Source organism: Calliphora vicina, chromosome 3 (genome assembly GCF_958450345.1).
Source record: "Calliphora vicina chromosome 3, idCalVici1.1, whole genome shotgun sequence".
In the NCBI taxonomy this organism is placed as follows: Eukaryota; Metazoa; Arthropoda; class Insecta; order Diptera; family Calliphoridae; genus Calliphora; species Calliphora vicina.
Genome location: NC_088782.1, coordinates 127,259,728 through 127,279,036, shown reverse-complemented (window position 1 = coordinate 127,279,036; position 19,309 = coordinate 127,259,728). Strand labels below are relative to the sequence as shown.

Here is a 19,309-nt window from a genome sequence, read left to right as displayed (position 1 = left end):
TCTATTATGTTAGATCTTAAATGTCCTTTTGTTTTTTATAGATAATCTAAATAAATACTTTCCATCTAAATAAAACTGAATGTTCATTTTATTGTCATAAAATATCACTTACATATTGATCGTTTAATTTTTTTTCTTGCTGAAAATAATTTCTGCCTTAAATAAGACAATTTTAAAATTTCGCAATTGTTTTACTTCCTTTTAATTTCAACTGATTTTCCATTTCATTAGATATTGTTTTATTTTTTTGCCATAATATGCAATTCTTTAGAATTTTTGTTTCACAAACAATTGCGCAATTCCCAGTTGAGGAGAGATGCTGAGGTTTATGTTGCAAAGTTTTTATCATTCCTTTTTTTATTTGTGCCTTTATTTTCTATCTTAAGGATTATTTTCACCGTTTCTTTACAAATTGTTACTTGAATGTTTGATGAAGTTGAGTTTTTATTTTTTTTTTGTGAAAGAGGGAAAAATTTTCTAAGAAAGAGTCATGAGATACTTGATCCCTATTTTGTTGGGTTAGATATGAGAGTATGAAGCTTTAAGCTTTAAGAATGTTTATAAAGCAGGGATTTAAAAGCATAACTTCAATTGTAAACTGTAGAACTAGATTATATTATTTTCAAGACTATAGACTACACTATACTTTCGACCACATTCTTGACTATAGATAGTAGACTATAGAGTTATCTATAGTCCTGACTATAGGCTGTCTATAGTCCTGACTATAGTCTGTCTATAGTCCTGTCTAAAGTCTGTCTATAATACTGACTATAGTCTGTCTATAGTCCTGACTAAAGTCTGTCTATAGTCCTGACTAAAGTCTGTCTATAGTCCTGACTATAGTCTGTCTATGGTCTGACTATAGTCCGTTTATAGTTCTGACTGAAGTCCGTCTATAGTCCTGACTATAGTCTGTCTATAGTCCTGACTATAGTCTGTTTATATTCCTGGCTATAGTTTGCCTATAGTATTAACTAAAGTCTTGACAAAAGTCTGTCTATGGTCTTGACTATAGACTGTCTATAGTCTGTTTATATTCCTGGCTATAGTTTGCCTATAGTATTAACTAAAGTCTTGACAAAAGTCTGTCTATGGTCTTGACTATAGACTGTCTATAGTCTTGACTATCAGACTATAGTCTGTCTATAGTCTTGACTATAGTCTGTCCATAGTCTTGACTATAGCTTAACTATAGCCTGTCTATAGCTTAACTATAGCCTGTCTATAGTCTTGACTATAGCCAGTCTATAGTCTTGACTATAGCCTGTCTATAGTCTTGACTATAGCCTGTCTATAGTCTTGACTATAGCCTGTCTATAGTCTTGACTATAGCCTGTCTATAGTCTTGACTATAGCCTGTCTATAGTCTTGACTATAGCCTGTCTATAGTCTTGACTATAGCCTGTCTATAGTCTTGACTATAGCCTGTCTATAGTCTTGACTATAGCCTGTCTATAGTCTTGACTATAGCCTGTCTATAGTCTTGACTATAGCCTGTCTATAGTCTTGACTATAGCCTGTCTATAGTCTTGACTATAGCCTGTCTATAGTCTTGACTATAGCCTGTCTATAGTCTTGAATATAGCCTGTCTATAGTCTTGACTATAGCCTGTCTATAGTCTTGACTATAGCCTGTCTATAGTCTTGACTATAGCCTGTCTATAGTCTGTCTATAGTCTTGACTATAGCCTGTCTATAGTCTTGACTATAGCCTGTCTATAGTCTTGACTATAGCCTGTCTATAGTCTTGACTATAGCCTGTCTATAGTCTTGACTATAGCCTGTCTATAGTCTTGAATATAGCCTGTCTATAGTCTTGACTATAGCCTGTCTATAGTCTTGACTATAGCCTGTCTATAGTCTGTCTATAGTCTTGACTATAGCCTGTCTATAGTCTTGACTATAGCCTGTCTATAGTCTTGACTATAGCCTGTCTATAGTCTTGACTATAGCCTGTCTATAGTCTTGACTATAGCCTGTCTATAGTCTTGACTATAGCCTGTCTATAGTCTTGACTATAGCCTGTTATAGTCTTGACTATAGCCTGTCTATAGTCTTGACTATAGCCTGTCTATAGTCTTGACTATAGCCTGTCTATAGTCTTGACTATAGCCTGTCTATAGTCTTGACTATAGCCTGTCTATAGTCTTGACTAGAGCCTGTCTATAGTCTTGACTATAGCCTGTCTATAGTCTTGACTATAGCCTGTCTATAGTCTTGACTATAGCCTGTCTATAGTCTTGACTATAGCCTGTCTATAGTCTTGACTATAGCCTGTCTATAGTCTTGACTATAGCCTGTCTATAGTCTTGACTATAGCCTGTCTATAGTCTTGACTATAGCCGGTCTATAGTCTTGACTATAGCCGGTCTATAGTCTTGACTATAGCCTGTCTATAGCCTGTATATAGTCTTGACTACAGCCTGTCTATAGTCTTGACTATAGCCTGTCTATAGCCTTGTCTATAGTCAGTCTATAGCCTTGTCTATAGTCTGTCTATAGTCTTGACTATGTTCTTGTCTATAGTCAGTCTATAGCCTTGTCTATAGTCTGTCTATAGTCTTGACTATGTTCTTGTCTATAGTCTTGACTATAGTTTAGTTTCTTTTTTTAGATTTCATTATTTTTTCTCTCTTTTCAAGTTTCAATACCTTTGCATCCCCAACTTTCTATGCAAAAAAGATATCTAGTACTATTTACATGTTGTTTATTATGAAACATTAAAAAAAATCTTGAAAAGTTCATAGAAAACGAAACTGAAGTTTTCAATGTATTTAGAGAAATGGGATTTAAATGAACAATTGATAATTCAAATGAGCCATCAAAGGACCATTAAGATTTAGAGAAGAAAAACACACAAAGAAAAAAGGAAATTATTTCTGTTTTTCGTTTTATTTTCTATCATCTTTTTCTAATTCTTTAGACATATGCATAGAAAACATGAATAGAAACATTATTATGAGTTTTATTATTATTTTCATTTTGCATTAAATAAAGAACATTATGGTTGCTTTTATTCTAAAGCAGAATAAAGAAAAATTATGGAAATATTATAGAAATTAAGTTTAAAGGGAGGAAAATAAATTGCGGGTTTAAAAAAAAAGAAATTAAGGACATTTAAATTGTATAAGATTTAAGAGAGTTGTAAAAATACAGAGTTGTAGAAGAAAGTAATTAAATTTTTCATGGCAAGTTAGCGGTAACTTGTCAAAGTACCCTGTATTCTCTAGATCTGGCTAACAGTGCCTATTGGTTGTTTAAAAATAGGGCTCCAGGAAGAGAAATGAAGGTGAAAGTCATAGCGGAATTGGAAAGATATTATGATATGTTTTCAAAACCCTTATACCCTCCAAAAATGTTTAAGACATGTTGACAAACTCATTATTTTACTCGTTTTTAAATTATTTTTAACATTTCAATAATAATGGAGTCATTCCCACCTTAAAAACTACCATGTACACATGTAAATTTATCTTAAGACATGTGAATTTCTCTGTTAAATATCTTAAAACTACCACAAAATTTACCACTATCCAGTCATTATTCTCAACTATTTATTTAAATTAGCTCAAGTTAATTGTATTAAAAAATTATTCTAACCATCTCTAATTGAATTATAAACACAAAATACATATTATTTTATTCAATAAGGGGGGCGAAAATTAATTAATTTTCTTACGATTCGCCAAGAAGCCCATACGTAGTCAACGGCAGTTATTTTCAGCAACATTCAAATTGAAGAATTGTAGACAATTGAATTCTTATATGTGGTACCCAGTAGGAAATAACAACTTTATTCTATAAAAAATTGTCTTTAGAAAAGCTATTTTTAGAAGACACTTTTCTATAGAAAACTGTCTTTGGAAGACACTTTTCTATAGAAAACTGTCTTTGGAAGACACTTTTCTATAGAAAACTGTCTTTGGAAGACACTTTTCTATAGAAAAATGTCTTTGGAAGACACTTTTCTATAGAAAACTGTCTTTGGAAGACACTTTTCTATAGAAAACTGTGTTTGGAAGACACTTTTCTATAGAAAACTGTGTTTGGAAGACACTTTTCTATAGAAAACTGTCTTTGGAAGATACTTTTCTATAGAAAACTGTCTTTGGAAGACACTTTTCTATAGAAAACTGTCTTCTAAAGAATACTGTCTTCTAAAGACACTTTTCTATAGAAAACTGTCTTCTAAAGACACTTTTCTATAGAAAACTGTCTTCTAAAGACACTTTTCTATAGAAAACTGTCTTCTAAAGACACTTTTCTATAGAAAACTGTCTTCTAAAGACACTTTTCTATAGAAAACTGTCTTCTAAAGACACTTTTCTATAGAAAACTGTCTTCTAAAGACACTTTTCTATAGAAAACTGTCTTTAGAAGACACCTTTCTATAGAAAACTGTCTTTGGAAGACACTATTCTATAGAAAACTGTCTTTGGAAGACACTTTTCTATAGAAAACTGTCTTTGGAAGACACTTTTCTATAGAAAACTGTCTTTGGAAGACACTTTTCTATAGAAAACTGTCTTTGGAAGACCCTTTTCTATAGAAAACTGTCTTTGGAAGACACTTTTCTATAGAAAACTGTCTTTGGAAGACACTTTTCTATAGAAAACTGTCTTTGGAAGACACTTTTCTATAGAAAACTGTCTTTGGAAGACACTTTTCTATAGAAAACTGTCTTTAGAAGACACTTTTCTATAGAAAACTGTCTTTAGAAGACACTTTTCTATAGAAAACTGTATGGAAAAGTCACTATTCTATAGACAATTGTGTTGAGACTCTGAAATATCAATAAAAATTAATGAAAAAGTGTTCCTACTGGCTAGCCTCCCTTTTAGAAAACACCTTAATTTGATTGTGTTTATGTGTTGGTGTGTTTGCGCCACCTTTTAGTAAAACTTAATTAAAACAAGCTAAAGTCCTTGACTTTGAATAGACACAAAAAAAAACAAGAGAATAAAAACCATTTATAACCAAACATCCATTCATCCAACCAAACTGCCAGTCAACCATCCATCCATCCATCTATTCAACCAACCAACCAACCATCCTTCTTTAAGCATTGGCGTAAATTTATTCATTATTTTGTAAGCGTTTTTTGTTTATTTTTTATTCATATTGTTGTTGTTTTTAACAACAACAACAAAATTCTCTTTTATATAGAATTAATGTTCGTTCGTTTATTCGTTTGTTTTATTTCGGTTGTTGTATTCATTTGTTAAGGATGCCTTGCCTTCCTTTGCCCCCACATCGACTAACTCCCCTGCTACAATTCCATCATAAATGTTGGAGTTTTACATAAAGAACTGGCTGCTACCGCTGCCTCCAGCTAGTGGTTGCTTTATTATTCCTGCTTTATTTTTATTTCGCTTGCAAATCTGCATGGTTAACAAAAACAATTTGCTTTTTACATTAAAAAAAAAGAAGCTTACAAAATATATACCTTTCAAGTTGAACACCTTTCAAGTCCAATTATTGAAAAATGTGTGTGATTATTGTAATGAGTCTGTGTGTTTGGTTGGCTGTGCTGCTCTAGGAAAGTGTGAAATCAGACAATTGATTAAAAATTTATTGTTTGGATATTGATGTTGTGAAGAACACACAATAAGTATGCAATTTTATTAAAAAAAATCTACAGAATTTTTTATATAATTACAACCACAGCTCCAAGCAATAGAATAGCTCCTCTTAGAAATTTGATTATGGAAAAGTATTTGGAAACATTTACGAATAGAATTGATAGAAAAAGGTCTTTATGGAAAAAAAGGTCTTTCTATGGAAAACTGTCTTTACCAGACAATTTTCTATGGAAAACTGTCTTTACCAGACAATTTTCTATGGAAAACTGTCTTTAGAAGACAATTTTCTATGGAAAACTGTCTTTACCAGACAATTTTCTATGGAAAACTGTCTTTACCAGACAATTTTCTATGGAAAACTGTCTTTACCAGACAATTTTCTACGGAAAACTGTCTTTACCAGACAATTTTCTACGGAAAACTGTTTTTACCAAACAATTTTCTACGGAAAACTGTCTTTACCAGACAATTTTCTATGGAAAACTGTCTTTACCAGACAATTTTCTATGGAAAACTGTCTTTACCAGACAATTTTCTATGGAAAACTGTCTTTACCAGACAATTTTCTATGGAAAACTGTCTTTACCAGACAATTTTCTATGGAAAACTGTCTTTACCAGACAATTTTCTATGGAAAACTGTCTTTACCAGACAATTTTCTATGGAAAACTGTCTTTACAAGACAATTTTCTATGGAAAACTGTCTTTACAAGACAATTTTCTATGGAAAACTGTCTTTTCAAGACAATTTTCTATGGAAAACTGTCTTTACAAGACAATTTTCTATGGAAAACTGTCTTTACAAGACAATTTTCTATGGAAAACTGTCTTTACAAGACAATTTTCTATGGAAAACTGTCTTTACAAGACAATTTTCTATGGAAAACTGTCTTTACAAGACAATTTTCTATGGAAAACTGTCTTTACAAGACAATTTTCTATGGAAAACTGTCTTTACCAGACAATTTTCTATATAAAACTGTTTTTACAAAACACTTTTTATGTAAAACTGTCTTTAGAAGATAAAAATTACTTAAATTGTATTTCCTTTAATATTTATATATTCTATAAACTAATTAAAATATTATATTTTCATTTAATTACAGAAGTAAGCAGACAAGGACTCGGCTCTGGTATATATAACCCATGCTTGCTACCTACCACCTTAGATTTAATTGGTGAACTCAACTTCATTGGATAGAATAACCACATCACCTTTTTTATTTATTTAATTAATTATAAATGAAAATGTTATTAAATTATTCAATTATATAGCAACTTATTTAAAATGTTATTTAAAATTAACTAAACAATATTTATAAAAGTCAATAAAATAAAATTATTTAATCGAAAAAAGTATTCATTTTATTTAATAAATCAACTTTGGTTAGTATTACTTAGATTTGTTCTTAATTAAAATTAATTTTCCTAAATTTTACATAATTTTGCTATTTTTTACTTAATAATTAATTAATTACCTTTAATTTCCGTTAATTACACACCTCCATGTGCATCATATTCATAAAATTTAAAAACACCACAAAATCAATTTAATTTTCTTTAAATTGAATTAATTTCCTTTATTTTCCATTTATTTTATTTATAACATACAAAATTTCCTTAATTTTAATTAATTTCCACTAAAATACTCATAATCACCCTTAACAATACTAACAATATACATAAATAACAAAAACAATACATACATATACTCCTTTTATTAATTAACATAAACATGCATGTATGTCGTTTGTTTATTCATGTACGCTGACGTCACGCTCAAAAATATTTTCCATTTTGCACCAATCGCTAAATTCAGTTCTTAACACCAGGCTCACAGAACATGAAGAAAAGCAGCAGGTGAAGTTTTGCAAAAAAAAAAAAAAAAAATTCACAGCATACTTTAGGGATGACAAAAGTATTTGACTCAGCCTGTATGCAAAAAACCTGCACAGGGTGACTCATGTATTTTCGCAATGTTGCGCCTAAAAGTATGTGAAGGAATTTTTTTTTTTTATTTTTTTGGCGACACGTGCTGGTTTTTCACACATTCTGTGAGCCTGGTGTTAAGAACTGAATTTAGCGATTGGTGCAAAATGGAAAATATTTTTGAGCGTGACGTCAACGTACATGAATAAACAAACGACATACATGCATGTTTATGTTAATTAATAAAAGGAGTATATGTATGTATTGTTTTTGTTATTTATGTATATTGTTAGTATTGTTAAGGGTGATTATGAGTATTTTAGTGGAAATTAATAAAAATTAAAGAAAATTAAATTGCTTTTGTGTTGTTTTTAAATTGTATGAATGTTTTTGTTATTTATGCATGTTGTTAGTATTGTTAAGGGTAATTATGAGTATTTTAGGGAAAATTAATTAAAATTAAGGAAATTTGATATGATATAAATAAAATTAATGAAAAATTAAGAAAATTAATTGAAATTAAAGAAAATTAATTCAATTAATTAAAATTAAGAGAAATCTTTATTAATTAAATCAAATGCAAAATCAGGAAACTATACAGAAAAATTAATGAAATTAAGCAAAACGTTGCTATGTTTTTGACATTTTTAGTTATTTGGGATTACTTTTATCATGCATTGATGAAATTAAGTGGATTTTTTAGGGAAAGCATGTAGTCAAATTAGTGTTTTATTCTTCTGGTATAAAAATACATATATAAGAATTGCTATTTAATACAAATTTAAGTATTATTTCGCAGTACATACTTACAATATAATAAACAAGACAATTAGATGTGTATTATAACAAGATTTATTTTTATTGTAAAAAAAGGATAAAACATTTTACAAACTATCTTTAGATGACACTATTCTACAGAGAACTGTATAAAGATGTCACCATTTTATAGAAAACTGTCCAAAGGAGACACAATTCTATAGAAAATTGTATTTAGAAGTGACTATTCTACAGAAAATAGTCACTTTAGAAGACACTTTTCTATAGAAAACTGTCTTTAGAAGACACTATTCTACAGAAAATAGTCACTATAGAAGACACTTTTCTATAGAAAACTGTCTTTAGAAGACACTTTTCTATAGAAAACTGTCTTTAGAAGACACTTTTCTATAGAAAACTGTCTTTAGAAGACACTTTTCTATAGAAAACTGTCTTTAGAAGACACTTTTCTATAGAAAACTGTCTTTAGAAGACACTTTTCTATAGAAAACTGTCTTTAGAAGACACTTTTCTATAGAAAACTGTCTTTAGAAGACACTTTTCTATAGAAAACTGTCTTTAGAAGACACTTTTCTATAGAAAACTGTCTTTAGAAGACACTTTTCTATAGAAAACTGTCTTTAGAAGACACTTTTCTATAGAAAACTGTCTTTAGAAGACACTTTTCTATAGAAAACTGTCTTTAGAAGACACTTTTCTATAGAAAACTGTCTTTAGAAGACACTTTTCTATAGAAAACTGTCTTTAGAAGACACTTTTCTATAGAAAACTGTCTTTAGAAGACACTTTTCTATAGAAAACTGTCTTTAGAAGACACTTTTCTATAGAAAACTGTCTTTAGAAGACACTTTTCTATAGAAAACTGTCTTTAGAAGACACTTTTCTATAGAAAACTGTCTTTAGAAGACACTTTTCTATAGAAAACTGTCTTTAGAAGACACTTTTCTATAGAAAACTGTCTTTAGAAGACACTTTTCTATAGAAAACTGTCTTTAGAAGACACTTTTCTATAGAAAACTGTCTTTAGAAGACACTTTTCTATAGAAAACTGTCTTTAGAAGACACTTTTCTATAGAAAACTGTCTTTAGAGGACACTTTTCTATAGAAAACTGTCTTTAGAGGACACTTTTCTATAGAAAACTGTCTTTAGAGGACACTTTTCTATAGAAAACTGTCTTTAGAGGACACTTTTCTATAGAAAACTGTCTTTAGAGGACACTTTTCTATAGAAAACTGTCTTTAGAGGACACTTTTCTATAGAAAACTGTCTTTAGAGGACACTTTTCTATAGAAAACTGTCTTTAGAGGACACTTTTCTATATAAAACTGTCTTTAGAGGACACTTTTCTATAGAAAACTGTCTTTAGAGGACACTTTTCTATAGAAAACTGTCTTTAGAAGGCACTTTTCTATAGAAAACTGTCTTTAGAAGGCACTTTTCTATAGAAAACTGTCTTTAGAAGGCACTTTTCTATAGAAAACTGTCTTTAGAAGGCACTTTTCTATAGAAAACTGTCTTTAGAAGGCACTTTTCTATAGAAAACTGTCTTTAGAAGGCACTTTTCTATAGCAAACTATCTTTTGAAGACACTTTTCTATAGAAAACTGTCTTTAGAAGACACTTTTCTATAGAAAACTGTGTTTAGATGAAACTTTTCTTCTAAAAAATACAATATTCTACATTAAAGAGACATAAGCAAGAAAGCTGTGATTTGAGTCATTCCGAAGAGTGGTTTTAACTGCCATGGGAATGCAGTTTGAAATTTCCATTGTTATGGCTGGAAGACTCGTTTCTTTTCAATGTAAAGAACCAATTTTCGTAGCTCGTTTCCTTGTGTGGCAATTATCTCCAAATTACACTCATTAGTCAGACAAGAGGACATCCTATCCGTGATTTTTACAATTTTTACAACCTATAATTAAATTTAAAAAGAGAAAATTTAATTAGCATACAGAACAAAATAAAGAAATAATAAATGAAAATATATAAAAATATAATTAATAAATTATATACATATTTACAAGAGTTGTTGTTATTTATGATTTAAAGAAAAAAATAATATTTGGTAAAGAAATATCTTTACTGTTTTTATGTGAAAATGCTACGCAAAAAGACTATAAATTGAAAACTGTTGATGATACATAAAAATGATCTTTATCCAAAATGTAAAAACAGGTGGAACAAACAAATCGATTTTTGTGACCTTTATCATCAAATATTTGTAACGGTAACCATAATAGCCGTTATCTCGGTAACATTATTTGAATGATAACGATAATTTAATAAGCTCAATTATGGAAAACACAATACAATTTAATTTTTATTCTTAAATATTATTTATTGAGCGTTATTTTAGAGGTAACAGTACTTTAACGGTAACTGTAATTGCAGTAATTCTGTAATTTTATTTTACAGGTAACGGTAGTCGATGTAATCCGATGGTTGAAAGTTTGAAATAGAAACTTCAATCTAGTTTTGAAGCAAAACATGCTAACACACCCAAATTACCAGAATAATATCAGACGGTTTTCAACAGTACCGAAATGTATTCGGAACCAACATAGGTACATGCTGATGATATTTGACAAAGTGTGAGAAATTCTAAGGGTGTCAGAAGGGGGCTCAGGTGCTAAAATCAGTATAGATTTAAATTTATTGACAAATCGAGGACTATTGTTGTAACCATTCCACTTTTGTCGAGAGTTCTTACTTGGGGAAAAAACTTTCGGTTAACATAGCTGTCGCTGAGTTGAAAATCTGAGGCGACAATGTTCGGTACTTACAGTAGTTTAGAAATTTTTTATGTGGAAAATAATTCGGTAGCTCGTTAGTGATATTTTAATCAAATTTCACATTCAGCCCAATTATGAATAAAAATTCCCCGGGAGTTTTTTCCCTTTTCTCATTATTCCTATTCAAATTCAATGGGAAAAAGCTCCCGGGGAACAAATTCCCGCGGAATTTTTTATTCATAATTGGGAGATGCTGAGTTGATTTTTATTTACATGGGAGCAAGTGGGCATAGAAACATTTTAAAAAATCACCAAGAATTCTGTTCTTATCCGAATTTCAGGATATATTCTGCATCGATCGAAGCAAATACGGAGAATTACCTCAGCGCCATTGATATTGGGTTTTGGTGTCGATTCGGCTGCTTGGCCCGGCTTCACATACGATCTCTTACGCTTTGGGTTATCGTAATGGATCCATTTTTCATCGCAAGTAAAGATTATGTGCAAAAATAATTTTCTTCAGGTCTCTCGACTTCAATTCGTATAGTAGCTAATTTCCCTGCTTTTGGATGGAATCTACTGCTCGCAAACGTTCTGAAATTGCTGCTTGAGTAGCTCCCAATGATTTTGCAAGCTCTTGTTGAGTTTTACAAAAAATTTAATGGAGTATTACCTCCAATTCTAGGTCTTCAAACTTTTTTGACTGGCCTGGGCGATTTTTGTCTTCCATGTCAAAATCAACACTTCTGAACCACATAAACCATCTCTCGCTCGTTGAAACCAATGGAACTCATTCACCAAAAGCTTTGGTTAGCAATTGGTGTGCTTCAACTGCACTTTTTTTTAAAAGTAAAGTAAAACTTCCCGCATATGACGCTTTGTTTCGAAGAAAAAACAAGTAAGAAAGTATAATACCCTACACTAAGTAAAAGAGCAAAAACATTTTTCTTTTTAAATTTCAATAATTTATATTTTTGTGTGATTTTCTGAAGTGGGCCTTATATGGGGGCTATGACCAATTATGGACCGATCACCATGAAATTAGGTCGTGTGATCTATGTCTCTATGAAAGTTTACTATGTTGAATTTTGTGAGTATACCAACATTTTTAAGCGATTTATGCACGTTAAAGTGATTTTCGGAAGCGGGTCTATATGGGAGCTATGACTAATTATGGACCGATCGTAACAAAATTTGGTGACATGAATTTTGTATATACAAAACTTATTTGGAGCGCAATTTGTGGAGATATATTTATAAATTAAACATTTATGAGCGATAAAGTCCAATTTCGGAAGGACATTTGTATGGAGGCTAGGTGAAATAATGGACCGATTTCAGCCAGTCTCAATAGGCTTGGTCCTGGGGCCGAAAAAATAATATGTACCAAATTTGATCGAAATATCTTCAAAATTGCGAGCTGTACTCTGCGCACAAGGTTTATATGGACAGCCAGACGGACGGACATCGTTTAATCGACTCAGAAAGTGATTCTAAGTCGATCGGTATACTTTAAGGTGGGTGTTAGACTAATATTTTTGGGCATTACAAACATCTGCACAAACGCATAATACCCTTTGTTGTTTACACTAATATTTAATAACTAAGTGAGAATAAATTACAGATATGTACTCTTCAAAATTAAAAACGAAATCCGCTTTCAAAAGATACGCCTTGCATATCCTGCATTTTTAAGTCATACAAAATTTAAATTTTGGATTTATTGACAATTTTTTTCTGCAAATTTAATGACTTTGTTTCCAAATTATTTGGCAACTGTTACATAGATTTTATAATCAGCCCAATTCTATAATCAAAAAATTCCCCGGGAGTTTTTTTCCCTTTTCCCATTTTTCCTATTCAAATTCAATGGCAAAAAAACTCCCGGGGAACAAACTCCCGCGGGATCTGAATAAGTAATTTACGTACATAAATGTTCAACATTCAAAAAAATATTTGAGCAAAAGCTAGGAAAATATAGGTAGGTATTGTAAGTTTTTCTTTTTCTTATTCATTAAACATTTAATATATCTTTAAGAAATTTCCATGTAAGAAATTATAAAACTAAATAGTTCTTCATAGGTACTTATTTTTTCAAATAAATAACTTTTTTTACAAAAAAAAAACATGTGTTTTTCTTACAAACTATTAAAATTATCTAATTTTATCAAAAAGAAAAAAAAACTACAAAAATAAACAAGAATAGGTAATAAGGTAAATAGTATAACTTTTGTAAATTAACGCCTTTCGTATCAAAAAAAATAAAAGACACAACAACATTTACAAAACATTATTAGTTTTACAGCCCCAGAAAGAGTATAAATGACAAAATACAGAAAAACAAATTTAAATGTGTGTAATACAAGAAATAGAAAATAAAAAAAAATCAATATTACAACAAACTTAACTGACCTGCGGCAGACTTATTAACATATTTCGAAAATAAAACATAGAAAATACATAACAGCAACAACAAAATACACATTTACTTTAGAGGCTACATACATAGATGTAAGAAATTTACATAGAGCAGTTAACGAATTAATTGAGTAAAACTAGAAGATTATAGGGGACAAAGCAAACAAACCAACAACATGCGCACTATACAGAGGTTTAAGAAGTTAAAATAATATGGTACAGCCCCCCTTTTAAAGCAAAACTAAACAAGATGGCAACGCCTCCCCCAAAAATATGTTACGATAAACTCTACTCAACCAATGGAGAGTCATGTTTATATAGTTGTCTCTGTTACTCTTACATTAGTAGCATTCCAATGTAAATTGTTTGGTTTGTGTGGGTAAATAAAGGGCCCAACCTGCTGTGTGTGATTACAATAGAGAGAAAGAGCGAGTGTTGTGTGTTTTGTTGCATTTTACAGTTGTTGTTGTTGTTTTGTAGTGATGGTGTTGTCTACTGCAATTGCAACTGCATTTTCTAATTATTTATTTGTTTTTTCTTTGGCGTTTTTCTTATTTTTCGTTATTCTGTTGCTTATTTGTTTATTTTTGTACTCTTCCAAAGCTTTCTGTTGGGGGGTTTCTTGTTGTAGTTATTGCTGCTCCTTCGTTTTGGTAATGTTGTTGGTTTTGTTGTTGTTATTGTAGGCTTTTTGGCTACTTGTGTTTCTACTTCTTCTTACAGAGATCATCTCATCTTAATAACTGCTTGGTTTCGCTTTGCTTGTGTAAGCTCCACTAACATTTGTTTGATTCTTAGTTTTGTTGGAGCTTAGCCGGTGTTTCGGTTGCCTCTTTGTGCTTGCTGGGCTAAGTGTGTGTCTGTGTGTGTGCCTGTGTATAAGCCAGAGTATTGAGTTGTGGACTGTTGGGTCTCACGACATGTTTATACATGTTCATAACGTCAATATTCCCCCCATTTATACAGCCATACATAAACAAATAATGACACATACAGCTGTTTTTTTTATTTTTTCTTTTTTTTACAAATTTTATTAGTCAAGTTTGCATATTTTCTTAGTGTTGTTTGAAATCGCGCGCGTTTGGACGCAAAATATTTAGTGGATCGGTTATGCAAAATAACTATATATCAATTTTGTATGTATATATATGTAAAAGCAACTATATACTAAGTGTATAGCTACCTACAAATTATATAAAACTAACAAACATCAATCACATGGAAATATTTTGTAAAATTATAGAGCAAAACCGAAACAATTCATATTAAAAAAAAGCAAAGAAATAACAACAGCAGTAGTCTCAGTCAGTATTTTAAATTAAAAATACAAACAATCAATTATTTTTTAATAGTGCAAAAATTCTTATAATAAACAAAACAAATAAATAAAGCATGAACACAAAAGGAAAATTTTATATAAAAAAAATAAACAAAATTTAAGGAAAGTTTTTAAAAAATTTACAATAAAAATAAAAATAAACACCTGTCTGCTATAAAAAAATATAAAAAAAATCACTTGCCGTCGGTTTTAACAAACAAACCAGAAAAAAAATATTTGAAATCAAATCTTTAATTGTCAAGAAATTTATGATGTCTAATAAAATGAAATAACAAGTCAATTGTGGTTTAGTGTGTGCTTTGTTTTTTTTATAATAAAATTAAAAATTATTTAAAAGTGTTATAAATGTCTAAACTTTAATTTATAGCATCAAGATAAAGCAAGAAATAAATTATTATTAAATAAAAATTTAAAGTGTTTTAAATATTTATTTATTTAAATTAAATTAAAATTGTTGGTATTTAACTTTGTATACAACTGGCAATGTCACACAATTTAACGTAAGTATTTCAATTTAAAGGCTAAACTAAAAAAGAAAACCTTAATTTTTAGTTTAAAATTACTGTAAAAAAAGGGAAATTAAAATTTTTTTTTAAACAAACAATTTGATTATTTAGAAATTTTTTCTCAATGTTGGAATTAGAGGACATTTTAAAGGTCTATCGCAATTTAAGGTCTAAAAAAGACTATAAGCCCGTGCCGAGAATCGAACCTTCAACCCCCACCAGATAGATAGAACTAGCGCAATACCAACTAGCCTACCGGGACAAACAATGTTTATATGGTTAAATAAATGATTTTCATACAAATTTGATTTAATTAATTTAACATCCAAGTTTTTCAATTAGATCCTTTGTTTTGATTCATAAATATTTCGATTTGTATTACTGACCTAGGGGAACTGACATAGAACTTTTGAGCCGAGCCGCAGATCAATTTTAAAAGCCGCCGCCACCGAAATTTTTCTGCTTAAGTTGGCTTGATAACAGCCGCCATATTTGATAAAAATTCCTTAGTAATTTCATAAAATGTTCAAATTTTCACTTTTTCAATTTTTTTAGAATTTGGGTAGTTATTCATTAGTCGGCTTGTAGCCAACTCATTTTTTGGAGTCAGCCGCCGCCGTTGTGAAATTTAGTCGGCGCAGGTCTCTGGTCCTAAGTTGGGCTAAATTTATACTTTCTAGGCACTCTGTGACAGGTCACGGAACTAATACAAATAAACTTTAGTTGTAAACATTCTTATCAAAATTCTATTACAATTGAAGTGATATTTTTCCCCTTTTGATAATAATTGATAAAAATTTCCCTCAGGTTGACCAATTGAGATGAAAACCGTTAACCAAATAAGTATTTTTTTTAAATTCTTAAACATTTTGTTACAAGATATTTTTAAAATTGGCGGATTAATCTTTGACTTTTCATTAAGGATTATTCAGAGAATACAACTAAAAGCGCTTCCTATCTTTAAATTTAAATAAAACAAAGTGCGTGATAGATATTATCGAAATTTGTATTCGTTTGTAAGGACTATCGATGTCATTATGTATGGAAGGTCCACATGCAGTTGCTCTCCATATCATCCAATTCAGTCCTAAAGATGTTGGTAATCATTGACCTGGCCAACGTCGTTCTCAAACAAAAGTGGACCGATGCCGCCGCCATCCCAAAATACTCACCAAAGTGACTTTTTCTGGATGCATTGGACGCTCTTGGATCTTATGTGGATTGGCATCGTCCAAAATTCAACAATTTTGTTGGTTTTCGTACCCATTCAAGAGCCTCACCGTAAAATTGGCTAAGCGCGCGGAACGTTTCCCGAACTGAACACCAATTTTGATAAAACAATTGTATCATTTGCACGATTTGTAGAATGCTATGTTCATCCATGGTGATTTGGCAAAATAAAATATTGGAAGACCCTTAATAAAGATGAACTAGCGCTGGCAGAAATGCTAGTACCGCGGATTTCAGCAGAAATGAAGTTTAATATTCAAAGGGATTATTTTTGGAAGTATTTGGCCATTAAGTCAATAACTTTTACTTTCCCTTGGTTTGAACAAAATTTGGTCATTAAATCAATATATCTCCTGTATTTAGATCAAACGGTATTAGGTTAATTCGACAGCCAAATGATGCAAAGAAAAGCTGGGTCCAGCTTCTGGATTCGTTATCCATTTTGAATAATCAAATAATCAGTAACTCCAAAATCTCTAAAAGAAAGATAAGTTTTATTACTGAACGCTCAATGACCAAAGAGTTTTGATCACAAGTTTTCAAATCGAATCATTGATTTTTAGATTCTGCCAATAGAAAGTCTGTTTGTAAAGATGAGTTACGACTGAATCAACCAAATATTTGTCACTCCCTTCAAAACTTTGCATTCGGTTGTCACAAAGAAACTGTTTTATCTCTGTGTGGATAGTGGAGGAGAATATTTTTAGTTTTCTGCTCTTCCTATTTGTTGTTACAGCTTCTTTAATAGCGTGAGTACCTCTTTCTTGTGATCTTGAACCGTCGGAGTCACTTGAAAAAGTCATTCAAAAATGTATACATAATATCATTTAATTTTTATTAAACATGACTGACGTCTGGTTTTACTTTGTAATGCTTGTCTTAAATTTATAAATGTTTCTATCTAATTCTAAAGAACATGTTTGACATTTAGACTCCATTGTTTTTTGTCTGTCTGTCTGTTTCAAAACTACCCCTTTTATTTCTTATAACACCTGTATGTCTTTTTTTTGCCGTTGCTGTTGTCACTTAAACCGCCAACTCCTTGTAAAACTACATAGTACTTGGTGCGGTGTTGGAGTAGTTGTCATGAAAACTCATTTTGTTTGTTGTTCGTCGATGCGTGTTAATCCAACAAAACTCCTGCAGTTTGGTAAATTCTTTTAGAAATTTCTGTTGAATATGACAGCCAGAGACATTAAACCCTTAAATTTTAATGAGTATTCATTCATTCATTCTTCCATTCGGGGGTAGATAATATTTTATAACATTTTGTTAAAAATATTAAAGAACATCTTCCATTAAAATTGTTGAGGTGTGTAAGGTGAGAATGATGGTGGTGTAAAGTGTAGTCAATTCATTTTAGTGGAGTTTTGAAATTCATTTTAACCAACATGAGCAGGAAGGTAATGCCCGACCATACTAGGGACATGATAACAGCGTTTAGTTACAAAAAAAAACTTCTCCTTGCAGATATTAAACTGAATATTTTGTATGACATTTTATATTAGCCATTCCCTGAGCAATTTATATTTTGAATTTTTGTGATGATATCCTATCTAGTACACCTTACCTCTCTAGTTTTCTGAATTCAATAGACTTTAATGTTAACTTAATGACAAATTATTGTGATGAATATCCTTAAATTGTGGTAAAGAATATTGCAAGATGAAGTGACTTATTATTTCCACTCGAATTCATGTTTAGGAAATATTTCGTGATGATCTGCCGAAATCAATTATTGTGCTATAAAATATTGTTAATGAGTGGGAACTAATATTAAGAGATTGACGTTTGCTTAAGGAAAGATTTCGAGATGATCGCTTAATATTGGTAATTGAGCTATAAAATATCATTAAACGAGGGAACTTAAATAGTATTTCATGATAGTTGGTGACTTATTGGTTCCACTCGATTAAAAGTTTTAACCTGATGTTTGCTTAATCACCCCGAATATCGTTATTGAGTGGTAACTAATATTGCAAGATCGCTGGTGAGTAATCTTGAAATTAAGCTACACTGCCACCTTAGTTCAATATTCGAATGCATGTAAATAGGGACTTCCGTGAGAGTGTGCACGAGATTTCGCGTCCCTCATAAGATCTCGGAATTTCGCAGACCACACCAGGAGATTAAGGTAAACCACCATGGACAACGACGTGTGTTCGCTGAATGATCCATGGAGCAGTTAGAAACTGAAGACGAAACGCAAGATCATTCGAAAACATCGCTGCTATCCGTGAGAGTGTGCAGAAGATTTCTCGTCTCTCATAAGATCTCGGCATTTCGCAGGCCACACTGTTTCAGTATGAACCGTATGACGACGAAACGCAAGATCATTCGAAAACATCGCCGCTGTCCATGAGAGTGTGCAGGAGATTTCGAATCCCTCATAAGATCTCGGCATTTCGCAGACCACACTGTTTCAGTAAACAATGAACCGTATGACGACGAAACGCAAGATCATTCGAAAATATCGCCGCTGTCCGTGAGAGTGTGCAGGAGATTTCTAATCCCTCATAAGATCTCAGCATTTCGTAGGCACAACTTGCCGAATTTTGTGTCGTGACTTGGGCCTGTACCCGGAGATAAAGGTAAACGACTATAGTCAACGACGTGTGTTCGCTGAATGTTCCCTGGAGCAGTTTGAAACTGACCCTAATTCTCATCAAAAAAAATGTCTTCAGCTATGAGGTCTATTTCTGGACAAAATTGTTGAATTTCGGACGATACCAATCTACATGACATCCGAGAGTGTCCAATGCATCCCGCAAAAGTCTCTGTTTGTTAGGGA

The 19,309-nt window shown here is 31.3% G+C and overlaps 1 protein-coding gene across 1 annotated transcript in view; it reads left to right on the top strand.

Moving 5' to 3' along the window:
- The first annotated feature begins 14,697 nt into the window (after nt 1-14,697).
- Sox21b overlaps nt 14,698-19,309 on the top strand; it is a 72,101-nt gene continuing 67,489 nt past the window's right edge. The window contains exon 1 of the mRNA XM_065504633.1: nt 14,698-15,282. The gene's annotated coding sequence lies outside the window, so the exon portion shown is untranslated. The remainder of the gene's footprint in view (nt 15,283-19,309) is intronic.